The 5,008-nt window shown below is 49.7% G+C and overlaps 1 pseudogene; it reads right to left on the bottom strand.

The window, feature by feature from the left end:
* Window positions 1-972: 972 nt before the first annotated feature.
* LOC144669179 (U2 spliceosomal RNA) lies at window positions 973-1,143 on the bottom strand (annotated as a pseudogene).
* Window positions 1,144-5,008: the final 3,865 nt, after the last annotated feature.

Genomic DNA, 5,008 nt, shown 5'->3' on the forward strand with positions numbered 1-5,008 from the left:
TTCCCCCGGTAGTGAAGCTGGAAGGAGGGTGGAAGATGGCTCCCTTACCGTCGGTCTTAAGTGTGAACTTAACCTGGCGTTTGCTGGTCCAAATCCCAAAGGCGTCTCTAACCTCGGTGCAGCTCCCAACCTTGTCGACGTACCTGGTGAGTAAGGTGAACACGTCGATAACAGGGACGTGGGGGTTGTAGAGATGCACCATCACCACACGGTCTCGTTGCAACAGCAGAACAAAGAGCAGCTCCACCGTCAGGATCTTCATCTCCGGCTGGTCTCTCTTCTCCTCGAACAGCTTTAGGAACTTGACGCAGGCAGCAACATTCCTGATGTTCACGTCGAAATATCCAGCGCTGGGGATGTTTTGCAGGGAGTAGAGCTCCTACGCTTCAAATCCACACGCCTTCAACAGGATCCGCTTGATGAGGAAGTCCCGATCCATGGGTGCTCCTCCTTCACTATCCTTCACCGTGACCCGAACGGTGTTACGTACCCCCTGGTTTGGGGCTCCTTTGGTTTTAGCCATCGCTTCACTGCAACTGATCTCAGCCAAAAGGCCGAGAAGCGATAATCCAGCAACCCATGCGCCCGTCCCGTCTTCCCCAGCCTCCGGCTTCACCGTCCGTTTTGCTGTGTGTGGCCGAACACGGGCTGAAGACCCGACAGCCAGCATTGAGCATCAGGACCTTTCTTGCTTGATGCTGCCTCACTGAAGCAGCGCCTGCAACAGCCTCAAAACCCAACAGGGGGCATCGTCCAGTCCCGGGCTCCACCCTGACAAGCAGCAAAAGTGCACACCAGCAGCAGCCCTGCAGTTGCACCAAAATCCAACAGGGGGCATCAGTCAGTCTGGCACCAATGAGCCTGTCCTGCCACTCAGCACAAGTTCAGTTCAACCAGATCAATGATGGAAAGCAGGACAATGCTCTGAATGACTTTTTCTTCTTTTCAGTTTCCCTTTCACCCTGTAGAGGGCAAAACTGCACCATTCCTGAAGACGCTGCAATACCAGGTCGATGTGTGGAATGGACGGAGAAAGATCCTGATCCATCTCCCTGCTCCAAAAATCAATTTAATATATGGTCCCCAGATAAGGGACGTATCAGATATTAAACTGATAAGAACAGATTATTTTTTGAAAAATATACTTTATTCATAAAATATCTGGAAGAACATTACAAACATTTCAAAATCACCATCACAAAACTACAATCAGATTCAACTTTTACACATGGATCACAAGATGCATCAATACAATCAATGATAATTACAATCAGTTCAATCTGGTCAATGCAGACAATCAGACAAAGGTATCGGAGTTATCAACATACATCATGTTGCTCTCTGAGGTGCTTCAATACAATTAGTATTCACTGCAGACATTCATTTTCAGCTGTACAGCCTGAGGGGCTCTCAACATTTCCCAGCCCCTCGGTGCACTGTGGCAGAAAGGTCTTAGACAGCGACCAGTGCGTCCCTCAGCACGTAGTCCTGGACTTTGGATTGTGCCAGTCTGCAACACTCGTTCGGGGACAACTCTTTGTGCTGGAAGACCAACAAGTTTCGGGCAGACCAAAGAGCGTCTTTCACCGAGTTGACGATCCTCCAGCTGCAGTTGATGTTTGTCTCGGTGTGTGTCCCTGGGAACAGCCCGTAGAGCACAGAGTCCTGTGTCACAGAACTGCTCGGGACGAACCTCGACAGCAACCACTGCATCTCTCTCCAGACCTTCTTTGCAAAGGCACAGTCTACAAGGAGGTAAACAACGGTCTCTTCCCCACCACAGCCACCTCGAGGGCAACGTGCTGAGGGGGTGAGACTCCTGGCGTGTAGGAAGGATCTGATGGGGAGGACCTTTCTCACCACCAGCCAAGCTACGTCTTGGTGCTTGTTGGAAAGTTCTGACGATGAGGCATTCTGCCAAATGACTTTGACAGTCTGCTCGGGAACCATCCGACAGGATTCACCCTCTCCTTTCCCGACAGGGCCTCTAAGACGTTACGTGCCGACCAATGCCTGATGGACTTGTGGGCATAGGTGTTTCTCTGCATAAATTTTTCCACCAGGGACAGGTGGTACGGCACGGTCCAACTACTTGGAGCGTTCCGCGGCAGCGTGGCCAGACCCATCCTTCGCAACACCGGGGACAGGTAGAACCTCAGCACGTAGTGACACTTGGTGTTTGCGTACTGAGGGTCTACGCATCACTTGATGCAGCCACACACAAAGGTGGCCATCAGTATGAGGGCGATGTTGGGCACGTTTTTTCTCCCTTTATCTAGAGGCTTGTACATCGCGTCCCTGCAGACACGATCCATTTTTGACCTCCAGATAAAGCGGAAGATGGCTCGAGTGATCGCCATCGCGCAGGAGTGTGGAATGGGCCAGACCAGCACCACGTACAGCAACAGCGAGAGTGCCTCACACCTGATGACCATGTTCTTACCCGCAATGGAGAGGGAGTGTCGCTCCCACATACCCAGTTTTCTTTCCACCACAGACACTCACTCCTTCCAGTTTCTAACGCTTGCCCCGGTCCCTCCGAACCATATCCCCAGCACCTTCAGGCCGTTAGCCCTGACGGTGATGGGGCCAAAGGATCGGTCAGCCCAGTTCCCAAAGAACATGGCCTCGCTCTTCCCACGATTTTCCTTGGCTCCCGAGTCCAGTTCGAACTGGTCGCAGATGTGGATCAGTCTGTGCACCGACAGCGGATCCGAGCAGAAGACGGCGACGTCGTCCATGTACAGGGAGGCTTTGACCTGAGCGCCTCCACTGTCTGGGATCGTCACTCCTCTTATGCCAGGATCCTTCCTGATGGACTTAGCAAAGGGTTCTATGCAACACACGAAAAGAACAGGGGAGAGAGGACAGCCCTGCTTGACTCCAGATTTAATAGGAAAGCTATCTGATTCCCACCCATTGATTGAGACTGCGCTTCTGATGTTAGTGTAGAGCAGTTGGATCTAGTTGCGAATTCCCTCCCCAAACCCCATTTTGGAGAGCACATCCACCATGTAGGTGTGCGATATTCTGTCAAAGGCCTTCTCCTGATCCAGGCTGATGAGGCAGGTATCCACACCCCTGTCCTGTACATAGGCAATCGTATCCCTGAGCAGCGCGAGGCTGTCAGAGATCTTCCTGCCCGGCACAGTGCAGGTCTGGTCAGGGTGAATCACCAATTCCAGAGTAGATTTGACCCGATTGGTGATGACCTTGGACAGAATCTTATAGTCCACATTCAACAGTGAAATGGGTCGCCAATTTCTAATTTCCTCCCTTTCCCCCTTGTGCTTGTAGATGAGGGTGATGATGCCTTTCCTCATGGATTCTGACATGCTGCCGGCCAGGAGCATACTCTCGTACACTTCTAGCAGGCCTGGGCACATCCAGTCCCGCAGAGCCGAATACAACTCAGCCGGCAAGCTTATCGCTTCCGGGAGTTTTACTCTTCTCGAAGGACTCAAGGGCCTTAGTCAGTTCGTCAGGAGTTAGCAGTTTGTCCAGGCTCTCCCGTGTACTGTCGTCTAAGACCTCCATGATAGAGGACAGGAAGGACTGGGAGGCCTTGCTGCCTGTGGGCTTCACGTCATACAATCTGTCATAAAAGGATTTGCTGATCCTCAGAATGTTCGACCGTGATGACTTTACTGAGCCGTCTTCTTCCTTCAGGCTGCTGATCACAGAGCTCTCTCTGTGTACCTTTTGGAAGAAGAAACGTGAGCACGTCTCATCCTGCTCCACGGAGCGGACTCTGGAACGGAAGTCGATCTTGGAGGCCTCCTAGGCAAAGTGCGAGGCTTGCTGGCTCTTCACCTCTTGGAGCTCCTCCTTGACATCGACCCCCATCGACTGCAGCCGGAGCAGATTCTGCATGTTTTTCTGGAGTCGAGACATTTCCCTCCATTCCTTTCTAGCTTTCTGGACGCCTTTGAGGATGAAAAACATCTTGATTTTTACAGATTCATTATTTAACCCTCTGTGATTAAGCATGTTTTTTATAGGCAACCATTCTATCACCTTTACTGCTTTAAGCAGTTTTTGAGCAGGTTCCCTTTAAGCAGTTTGTGAGCAGGGTCCCTTTAAGCAGTTTGTGAGCAGGGTCCCTTTAAGCAGTTTGTGAGCAGGGTCCCTTTAAGGTTGACGTGACTTCAGAAAGACACACCTGCTTATGGAAATTCAGAACCTAGTGAATCCTTTTGCAGCCTTGGGAATACAATCCATGAACCAGGCAGGTCAGTTGGCAGACAAGGCGTTAGTAATGACTGACAATATACTTTGGTAAACAGAACATTGCATATGAGGGGAAACATTGTTACATGGATATATAATGGGTGGAATTAACAGTTGCTCATGTAGAAACTAGTTTGAAATCATCAGTAGTTTTTGTTCACTTTTAATGTTGATACAATGCTGAAAAACAAATGAAATGTTGGGTTAGATCGTCAGAAAGATCGAGCACAGGTCTACAGAAATTCTGATGGAGAGTCAGACGGACTGGAAAGGTTCCCAGTGTTCCTCTCCGCAGATGTTGTCGGACCTGCTGAGCTTTTCCAGTTCTTTTTGTTTTTGCTACAGAAATTCTGCTGAGTTCAGCCCACTTTTGCGAAAAATGGGAATCCAGGAGTAAGTGTCAGAAAAGGAATCATTACCAGAATAAGTTATAGAGTCAAAGTCAACAAAGTATTGCAAATGCAGCTCTGAAGAAGTCAGACAGACTGGAAGCGTTAACTCTGTTTCTCTCTCCACAGAGAGAGACCAGCTGAGTTTTTCCAGCATTCCCTGTTTTGATTTCCAATCCATTTGTCTCCTGAGAGGACAAAAACAGAATTACCTGGAAAAACTCAGCAAGTCTGGCAGCATCGGTGGAGAAGAAATCAGTCAACGTTTCGAGCCCCCATGGCCCTTCGGCAGAACTGCAGCATAGTTTCAACAAGGGAGAAATATAAATTGGTTTAAGGTGCTTTAGCACTTTTCTCAGACAAAGACCACCACCTTCAACACCTCTTTG

The sequence above is a fragment of the Cetorhinus maximus genome, chromosome 28 (genome assembly GCF_964194155.1).
Source record: "Cetorhinus maximus chromosome 28, sCetMax3.hap1.1, whole genome shotgun sequence".
NCBI lineage: Eukaryota > Metazoa > Chordata > Chondrichthyes > Lamniformes > Cetorhinidae > Cetorhinus > Cetorhinus maximus.